The sequence below is a fragment of the Dioscorea cayenensis genome, unplaced genomic scaffold, assembly GCF_009730915.1.
Source record: "Dioscorea cayenensis subsp. rotundata cultivar TDr96_F1 unplaced genomic scaffold, TDr96_F1_v2_PseudoChromosome.rev07_lg8_w22 25.fasta BLBR01001117.1, whole genome shotgun sequence".
NCBI classification, from domain to species: domain Eukaryota; kingdom Viridiplantae; phylum Streptophyta; class Magnoliopsida; order Dioscoreales; family Dioscoreaceae; genus Dioscorea; species Dioscorea cayenensis.
In genome coordinates this window covers 1-11033 of record NW_024087508.1, presented here as the reverse complement: position 1 = coordinate 11033, position 11033 = coordinate 1, and the positions used below count along the sequence as shown (strand labels likewise).

Sequence of the window (11033 nt, the reverse complement as noted above, 5' to 3'; positions counted from 1 at the left end):
ATAAGGTATTTTGAGTGGGTCTATTTTTGATATGAGTATTACTTTATGCGCTAGCAAGTAGTGTCTCAACTTCTTGACTGCAAACACCAAAGCTAGGCAATGCTTTTCAATTGACGTATATTTACTCCTCAGCTCCTACCAACATCCTGCTAAGGTAATATAACGCATTTTCTTTGCCTTCTTCATTATTCTGAGCCAACATAGCCCCCTAAAGACCCTTCCAATGCGGCCAGTATACAAGATCGGAGGCTTTCCATGAATCGGGGCTGCTAGCATCGGTGGATTCAACAAAGTCATCGTTTAATGTCATCGAAAAGCTCTCTGACATTCATCATCCCATTTTGAAAGGAGCATTTTTCTTGACCAATTTAGATAAGGGCTTGCATCTTCCAGAGAGGTTGGAGATAAATCTCCTGATATATGCTAAACGACCTTGGAAGGAGCGCAACTGCTTCAATGTCCGAGGAGGTGGCATTTCCAGGATTGCCTTTATCTTGGAGGGATCTATCTCTATTCCCTCGTGCCTCACGATGAAAGCCTAGGAATTTTCCCGAGAGGACTCCAGAAAAGCACACTTCATGGGATTCATTTTTCAACTTGTATTGTCTCGAGGCGTAAAGACCGTCCCTCAAATCATCAAGATGCTTGTCTTTGAATTTGTTTTAACCACAAGATCGTCTACATAGCATTCGACAACTTTGTGAATTAAATCATCAAATATTCTAGTCATAGCCCTTTTGATATGTCGCTCCTGCATTCTTCAATCCGAACGGCATTACCCTATAGCAATAGATTCCCATGGGTGTCTGAGCAAAGTATTCTTTCTTTGATCCTCCGGATGCATTTTTAATTTGATTGTATCCAGAATATCCATCCATAAAAGGAGAACATCTCGTACCCTGAGGTGTTGTCGATCATGAGCTCCATAACTGGGAGAGGAAAATCATCCTTGGGACATGCCTTGTTCAGATCTCTGAAATCAACACATATCCGTATTTGCCCATTCTTCTTTTTCACAGGGACTATGCTAGCTATCCAATCAGGGTACTTCTCTTCTCTGATAAAATTTGCTTCAATCAGCTTCTTGGTCTCTTCTATCACCTTTTCTTCTAGGTCAAACTTCATCTTCCTTGGTGCCTGTTTGACTGGAATAGCATTAGGATCAATGGCCGACTCGTGAACGTACCACCTCATCATCCAATCCCTCGGCATTTCATTATAGTTCCAAGCAAAGCAGTCGATATACTCCTTCAAGAGAGCCTTGAATGATGATTTTTCTTCTTCTGATAGTTGTGCACTTAGGAAAGTCGGCCTTGGGTCATCATTGCTTCCCAAGTCGATTTCAACCAACTCATCAATTGTTGCTTGCCCCCCGTCTTCTAGTTCGAGTGGTGCATTTTTCATCTTTATTTCCTCTTCCTCCTCCTGCAATGTTACCATGTAACATGAGTGCTTGGAAAACTCAGAATAGCCTATCCCATTCTTGTCTATCTGTGTAGGATGCCACAACCTGCGAAAGCCCTGATGTGACCTCCTTGACCACTTGATTTTGCTCCCAAATCTCTCAACTATCGTCCTGAGCTTGTTGGGGTAATGGCTTGGGAAATTTATGGGTTGAGCTTCATCATCTTCTATTTCTTCAATATTTATGATATCATCATTTAAGGTCTTCTTGCTCTTGTCCTTATAAAAGAGAATGCCTCTCTCCTTTTCATGCCGAGCTGGCACATAAAATGTTTTTAAATGCTCGACTGTATTTACATTCAAGTCATCCAAGGATTTGTATAGCCCATCAGGGATCCTCGTAATGTATAATGCATTTTCTTCAGCAGATCCTTCAATTTGACCCTTACTTTGGTGTATATCTGCATCGCTCTCATCTTCTGATGACTCAGTGTCACTACCAAAGTGAGGTGGCGCTGGTTCTTTTTTTTGGAGCACAGGAGTAGTTTTGGCTGTCTTGATCAAAGACACTTCTTCTGGGCAGGGCAATTTGCCCCCTTTGGTTGGTTTGGATGTGTTAAGATAATACCTCGCATCCTCATAGTGTACTTCGTGGATGCCAAAGGGTTGGATCTCTCCATCAATTCTGAACTCTTCCCCATCCACCAAATATTTTGCGCATTGATGCAATGTTGAAGGAACCAGCTGGTTCTCATGAATCCATGGCCTTCCTAAGAGGGCTTTATAGGACGCATCAGCGTCAATTACATGAAATTTCACATCAGATGATATTTTTCCAAATTTAAGGGAGAGAGTGATCGATCCCAATGCCTTTTGGCTGTGCTGATTGAAGCCCTGGATAATAATCCTCTCCGAAGATAAGTGGCATACTTCAAGAGCTAATGCTCGAAGAGTATTGAGGGTCATTAAATTCAAAGAAGACCCTGGATCAATCAAAACCCGGTTGATCTTTACTCCATCACAAAATCCTGTCACATATAGTGGTCTGTTGTGTGCCGTAGTCCCAAGTAATAGGTCCTCATTTGTGAAGGACACTGAAGATGTATGAGATGTATATAGGGCTTCTTTTATGTTGACTTCGGCGAAGTATGCTTGATACTCCTCAGGATTTTGTAGGGCATGTATTAAAGACTCCCTGACCTCAGCTGACATCATCAATGCATCGTACATACTGAGGAGTGCTGGGACTTTCTTCAAATGCGCCAAAATATTGTAGTTTGGCTTTTTCGAGGGTTTCTTGGGGGAGACATTCTCTTCTTCAATCATCTTCCCTTTATCTCGATTATTTGAACTGGGAACCTGTCTTGGCTGAAGTGTTTTCCCAGTTCTAAGCTGCATCTGATGTACATGTTGTGGTGCTTCATCTTCCTCCTCAGGGAAGTTTAGCTCATCTTCTGAATCATCATGAGCATTTATAGCATAACATTCACCTTTTTCTTCAAAGTAATCCTCAGTGAGTGTCAAATTTCCCTGAGAAACCTGTCCTTGCAACCATTTTTGGAAAGCGTGACATTCTTCTATGGTGTGTCCTGTAAGCCGGTGATATTGGCAGTAGCTTGAATGTCTACCAAGATGCATTAGGCGCCGCCTTTTGGGTTTATGCAAATTCAATCCATTTTCTATAGCTTGATCAAAAAGCTCTTTCCTTTTATCTTTCCTGATAGATCTTTCTTTGATATTTGTTGTTTTAGAAGGGGCTGGAGAATCCACGACTTCTGAAACAAAATTTTGTCCTGATGATTCTGGAGGATATGTCCCAGATTCATCCCACTCAGCATCTTCAATATGTAACTGCTGTAGCCTATCAGCTGACTCCTCTGTTACCCTTTGAATGAAAGCAGGGATGTCTTCAGCAGGCATGACTTTCTTCAAGACCTTATATTTTGGGGTCTTCGGGGTGTAATATGGTTCTTTGGACATTAGTTGTGGGTAGGGCTCCAAGAGCTTGGCGTTCGCCTTCTTTACTCTTTCCCTGAATGCTATCTTCTTTCTTTGCTTTTTACTGACATAGGGTCGACCGTAACGGTCATATGACTCTTCTGGCTCAGAAAAGCTATCATATTCATCATCATCTTCTGGGTTATATAAAGGTTCCCCTCCGGAAATAACCCTGCAAGTCTCCACTTGCACATCTTCTTCATTTCCAATTTTCTCAGTTAATTCCCTGAGTAACTCCTCGATTTCTTCAGGAAAATAATCTCTGAGGGTAATCAGAACCCTTTCTTTCTGCTCATATTCTTCAAGGGTCTCAATATACTCCTCAATAATAGATTTCTTGCGCTTTGATTGTTCGCGCTTTTGCTTTCTTTTCTTGTTCTTTTTCTTTGACTGCTTTGTCCGGTGACCTTTATGAGGTTGCTGAGAGCGCTTCCAAATGATCCCTGGCAATTCAGCCAACCTTTTTAACATCTTCATTGATCTTTTGGATACAAATACTTCCCATAACTCTTCTGGGACAGCACAAGGTTTGTCATCTTCTGTTGATGTAAATATCACCTTGTTACCAACCACTGTAACTTCCCTTTGGGATGACCCTTCTGGGTTTAGGGCAGTCACGTAGCGTATATGTTCAGCTGGTTGCTCGGACAAGACATTCTTTGAGAGTGTGATTTTGCCCTCTTGGTATTGTCGCTCGACCCAGTCCTTGAAAACATAACAATCTTCTATTGTATGTCCCAACACCCTATGATATGGACAGTAATTGGGATGATCTGTCTTGCTTTGCTCTTCAGGTCTTTTGCATTCAGGGAGCTGCAGACCCTCTCTCACAGCATCTTTGAAGATTTTATGTACTTTATCTCTTCTGAAGGAATACTTCTTATTCATCCTATCCTTCAAGGAAGGAAGAGGTTTTGACTCATTGTCAGTAGCACCTAAGCTAGGTACCTTAGCTTGTTCCGGCTTATGGGACTCTGCTACGCCTTTCCCCTTCTCAATATTGAAGGTAGTAGCAGTGTACTTGACGCCTTCTGTTTTCTTGGATTTGTCTTTGTCACTCCTTGAAGTGGTTTGGAAATTGGACAACACCTTCGGGTTGGTCCTTTCCAATTTTTTAGCTTGTGAGATTAAGCCTTGGAATGTAGTGATGCTAGATGTACTCAAGAAAGGTGACATCCAACTATCAATGTTCCCTAGCAATAAACCCACTGCCTGCTGCTGATCGAGTGGTTGTTCACATTTGATGCTCAAGTTCCTCCATCTCATAATGTAATCGACCACTTTTTCATCTTTGTTTTGGCGAGTGGCTACTAGGGTCAAGAATTGTGATTTTGTCACTTATGCCCCCAAACCGTACTCAAAATGCATCTTTTAACTGCTGCCATGTTTGAATCGACTGGGTTGCAGATTTGCATACCATTCAAATGCTACTCCCGCTAGACTTGCAGAGAACTCGTTCGAGGAGGAGCGATGGCTTTCGCACTTGTATCTCCACAAGCCGTGACAAAATGAGCTAAGTGTTGGTCGGATTGCTAATCCCAAATGAAATTGCTTGAATTTAGGAACATTATATCCCTTGGGGTAAGGCACTGTGTCGTGGTAGCTGGGATAGGGGCTTGTCTCCATCCGCCCTTGTCTCAATTCCTTTGGCTTGATTTAATTCAAGAACTACCATCTCCGTATCTCTTCCCGAGTCATTACAAACTGATTGTTCCCGAACAGGAGCATAAGAGGTTCTTCCATGTTCTCACTGGCTCAAGGTTTCCTTTGAGGTGGTGTTGGACTTCTCGACCTCGCACATTCTCTATAGGAAACCGTAGGGGTTACCCCTTGCTCAACCGGGCCCTCGTGGCTTCTCTCGGCCGGGTTGGGCTCCTCGATCTTCCCCGGTTGTTCAAAGTTGATTTTTCCATGAGGATTTTAATTTGTTTTTGCATTTGTAACATTGACCCCATCAACATTGCCATGTTGTCATTGAGTCTCTTTGATATTCAGTATCACGATGTCCTTTTTGAGGAATAAAAAAGCAGTTCATCCTCTTCATCTTCATTTAGTTGTTGTACTTCTTTTGTGCTTCCTTGGTACATGGAGTGGTGGAAGGCTAGTCCCTATCCCTTGCTCCTCATGTGGTGGCACATGACTGGAACCTTCTTCCCCATTCGTAGAGTCTCGCTGCTCTTCTACGGGATCTTGTAACAGTCCCGGTTGTTCTTGTTCGCGTGCAGGATCTCCTCTTGCTTCAGTAACCATGCGACAAGTGTGTACTTCCACATCTGCATCAGACATTTCTTCATCTTTCATTTCCCTCCTCCATTGAAATTTAGACCTGTCAACCTTCGGTTGATTTCTTGTAGGAGCTAAGCGATCAAACACTGTCTTCTGCGCTATTGACATCAATTGCTCTTTCTTTTTGATAGAATTCTTTTGGTCTAATCTTCTCTCGATCGCAATTTCCCTTTGATGCTCTGTAAGTCTTGTAGAGATTCTGACCAAATGAATTCCTGTGATAGGACTTTGGAGGTCTACCAACTTTGTTTTCACTCAGTTGGGAACGCAGGTCTGCAGTGGTTGCGTTCTTCTTCACCAGGTTAAGAGGTTCAAATGAGTTGTTAAAGGTACTCATCTGATTATTTTTGTGCCCTTGGAACGACACAAAATCCAGCCTTTGTTTTGGAATCTTAACTCTCCTTTGTGTGAGCCTCGAAAACACACTTTTTCTTCTTTGGTGTGTCTTCATCGATGAGTGGAAAAATTCCACTTTCCCGCCCTCTGTCTGTAATGGTAAAGGTGGGTTCATCATCCTCATCATCATTCATGTGAACTACCCTCTTAGGGTGGGATAGCCTCTCAAATACAGATAGTCTTGGTGAGTCCTTGACATCGCGATCCCTCGCTAGTTGCAGGGAATAATCACTATTGAGCGACGCCCTTTCGATGGAAGTCGCGGGACCTGCTAAGTTCTCCTCCAAAGGTGTGGGTCTCCTGATGAATCGCACCGACTCGAGATATGGTGCCAAAGGTAAGCTCGACTCCCGCAGCCTCCGGTGTTGAATGTGCGATAGGGCTTGCACCTCGGCCCTTTCGCCAAGAAAAATTGTGAGTTTTGGACTTCCGGATGTGGTTGTGTTTTTTTGAGTGCCATTTTTGTTCTTCGTTTCCCCGCAAAAACAAAAAAAGAAACATGATTAGATTTCTTTCATAGGATGTAGGAACAATGCCTTTACTTGTACTTTTTGGCCTCAAAGATGGGAGGAGGAATGGTCCCCACTGGCGTGCCGAAATTTGTGGGATCGAAAAATATGCATCCGGCATCATGAAAAAGACACCGTGACAATATATCGAAGCACAAATATCGTATTTGTTTTGTATGGGTTCTTTCATTCCTAATAGAGGCAAGCCTCTATTAGTAATTACCCCTAGATTAGAAATCTTAGGAACCTCCGATTAAGGGCAAAAAGTACAAGTAACTGAAGAAAAAGATTTGCAAATTTATTATATAAACATATTTATTACATCACTTATATATATATATATATATATATATATATGTATATATATATATATATTTTATATCACTGCCGCCGCCTGTGCCTTGTCACTGCATTGCCTGCCTCATAGCTGTCTTGAAATAAATATTTCATGCCCGCTTTAAAATGAGGCACCGCGCTCGTGCCTTTATCATCGCATTGCTCGTCACTGCATATGCCTTATCGCCATTTTTAGATCTCGTTATTGTCTTGAGATTCAGCTATCGCTTGTGCTTTGTCGGACATTGCATATTTCATTATCATTTTTGAAATGTCTTTTCTCACTCACGGTCTTGGGAGAGAAATATATATCTCGTTTCCATCCTTCGGGAATGGAACATTCTTATTATGTTTTTTTGGACCGAGTGATTTTTGTTATTAGCGTTGCGTGGCTTTATTGCCGTCTTGAAATGAATAAGTCACTACTATCTATGCCTTTATCATCGCATTACATGCTTTTGTCGTTGTATGCGATAGGCATCTCATTATCGCTTTGAAATTTATTACTGCCTTTGGGTTGAAAATTTTAATCATTGATTAACCCTTGATGCTACTTTTGGATATAAGGAAATGTTGTTCAAATACTGAACAATATCCGTACTTGTATTCTTTCTCTTATGGTAGGCCTGCACTCTGGGATGTATTCTCATATACATGGTGATGCATTCTGCCACACATGTATGCATGCCTTCCCATTGTATATATATATTTGCATGCTTCCTCATGAATTTGCAGGCAAACTCTTCATCATTCATCATATTCCTTTTACATATATGTCTTTTTCATGATGGGCCCACTATATATTCCATATATATTTTTATTTCTCATCTCATAAACGTAGGCATTTTTTTGCTATTATTATTGTTATTATTTTTTTGCTTTCATGCACATATATATATATATATTTTTTTTATTTTTTTTAACAGTGGCCAACTCTTTTATGCATGTCTACCTATTTAAATGCCCATATGACATGTTTTTCTCAAATATATTTAATACTTCTCATTTTATTTTTATTTTTGCATCATTTCCCATTTTTTTGTTTTAGCGTCCTTCTCATTATTTTCATTCATCACTTTTTATATGCCAGGCATGTATGCATGCTTCATCATCATTGTCTCATTATATATATTTGTTGCCATGAACATGTGCATGCATATAACAATAATAATTTTTTTATTATTATTCTTTTTATCATTATTATTATTATTTTTCATATATCTTCCCATGCATGCATGTTTCAAGACTATAGTATGCGATTTTTATTTTTATATGCATGCATGGCACGTGATCATGGGTTTCTAAATATATATTTTATATATTTTTTTCTTTTATTATTTTTTTGTTTGTTTTTATTTTTATTATTATTTTTTTATTTATTTTCTTTTTAAACCAGGAACCATGTTCATTAGCGGTGGGCCCGCCTCTTTAAGTCATGAACATGCATTCAATTTTTAAGTACGTATATATGCACGAATTCTCTTTTTTTCCTTTTTATGCTTGCAGGATTCATATGCATTCATCATGCATATATATACTCGACATAATATTGCCAACTGTGGTTTTGCAGACGCAGTGTGAATTTGTTTGGTCTTCTATTTATGAGGAATAAGTAACAATGTTCAGCATTTGACAATGCCTTATTTGTTTTGCTGAATATAACCATTAATTCTCATCTAAAACAGCTACAATCGTGAGATAAAACCAATTTATTTGGTCTTGTCCATGTGACGAACCAGATCAACCACATGGTTGTTGTAACCCCATTCATTGTCATATTGTGGGACAAATTTGAGAAAATTTTTTATTCAAGGCAATTCCATTTCCAACCTTAGCATCAAAGATGCTTGACCTGCTATCACCAACGAAATCAATAGAAACCAAGTCATTATCAATATAACCCAATATACCTTTAATTTTCCCCTCAGATTCTTCCTTGATTGCAGCTTTGACTTCATCATATGCAGCTGACTTCTCAAGCCTTGATATGAGATCCACATGCCATTCTTGTCAATTTTCCATTCAAGGCGAGGAGCATCTCACCAAGAGCTTTTGCAGCACCCGTGTTGCTAGGAATAATGTTAAAACTAGCAATTCTTCCACCTCTCCAGTCCTCGCGATGGCCCATCACATGCTTTTATATGGTCGTAATTAGTGCACCGTGGTCATCAAAAACCCTCAACAATGCCAAATCTATCATGAATGACCTTTGCCAATGGTGCAAGGCAATTAGCGACATGCCTAGCATTAGAAACAATATCGATGTCCCGCTTTGTACTCGTGACTCATTCACACCAATGACAAACATAGGGGCATCCTTGCTAAGAGCAGAGATAATAACCTTCTTCGCACCACCCTTCAGATGTGATGTAGCCTTGTCTTTATCTGTGAAAACACCAGTGGATTCCATAACATAATCAAGACCCTGGCTTTGCCCCCAAGAAATCTCCTCGTGGGTTCCTAACACCAAACACAAAGTGACCTCCTTCTCACCAAAGACAAGGGTCTTTAAATCCTTCATTTTGATGTCATGATGCTTCCATTAGCCATGCACACCATCGCATTTCTAAACATGTAGGTCATGTAATCGTGGTGATGAAGGGATCATTGACGGCCACAAGGTCCACATCTTCGCCTCGAGAGCTACCCTTGCCACCAATCAACCCGATCTTTCCAAATTCATTGATGCCGATCTTGATCTTTCCCATTGAGATCCGAGAAAATAAGTCAGCGAGAAGAAAAAGCGAGATCGATCCATGATCCGGCATGATGACGGCAACGAGTGGCGGCAGGGCGGTATGCTTACGGCATTATCTCAAACTGATCCAAGCATGCTGCATGGTAGAATCAATGCAACGGCTGCCACGAGCGACGAGCATCGATGGTAAAATGAGCCCAGATAGCGGATACTGGGACATGGTTATGGCATTATTTCAAATTTATTCAACCATGTCCGCGACTTCCTTATCAGTGCAAAGAACGGCGATTTGGCAAGGCGGTGGTAACGGCATCAAGCTGCGGCGAGCATCGCTACTGGAATTCTTCTCCCTCTTTTTTTATCTATATATTACATATATATATATATATATATATATATACGGGAGGATGGAGGAGGAGATAAAAAAACCTTAGAGTTTTTCAGCTTTTTCCTAGATTTCTCCTTCTTCCTCTTTCCGATCCCCTCCTTTCTCGATCTCCTCCCACCTTTTTAAAAAGAAAAAAAGGGATCTTATCTTTCTTTCCACCAACCCCTCCAGTCAAATCACAACAAAGGGGTGAGGATAAAAATTTTTTTAAATAAAATTTTTTAATAGTTTTTATTATTTCTTTTATTTTTATTTTATTATTTTTTTTATTATTATTTTATTTTATTATTATTATTATTATTTTTTTAAATTTAAATTTGAATTATAATTTCAAATTTAAAAAAATTTAAATTTTTGAATTTTTTTATTATTATTATTATTATTTTTAAAAAAATTTAAATTTCGAATTTTTATTTATTATTTTTATTTATTATTTTTTAAATTTAAAAAAATTTTAAATTTCGAAATTTTTTTATTATTATTATTTTTTTAAAAATTTAAATTTCGATTTTTATTTATTATTTCATTATTCGCATTTTATTTATTATCTTATTAATATTTTTTTATTCTTATATAAAAAAATTCACTCTACCTCGAGATACGTGACTCGGTGCTTCGTGATTTGCATTTCTCCCATTGCCTCGAGATCCGCTCTCATGCCTCATAAAAATTTAGGATTGCCTCGAGATGTGTGTTTGGGCTATCCAAGATTTGAGATTGCTCTCAAGATAGGGGTTCTCGTGGGTAATCTTGTAATAATAATTTTTTTGCCTTGAGATATGTTCTCAAGGGCAACTTTGTAATTTGCATTTTTGTATTTAACTTGGAATTTACATCCTAGTCCAAGACAATCAAATAATCAATTAAGATCGATTAGACATTTAAATTTTAATTCTAAATATATCTACTATTAGGATATATTAGAATTTAAATTAAATTGGAATTTGGTTTCCATTAGGACATCGAATTTTATAAGGACATGCGTTATATTATTTATATAAACAATCGCCTAATCCTA

At 39.1% G+C, this 11033-nt stretch overlaps 1 pseudogene; it reads right to left on the bottom strand.

Annotated features, from left to right (window-relative positions):
- Nucleotides 1–8527: 8527 nt before the first annotated feature.
- Nucleotides 8528–9637, bottom strand: LOC120255641 (annotated as a pseudogene).
- Between the last annotated feature and the right edge of the window lie 1396 nt (nt 9638–11033).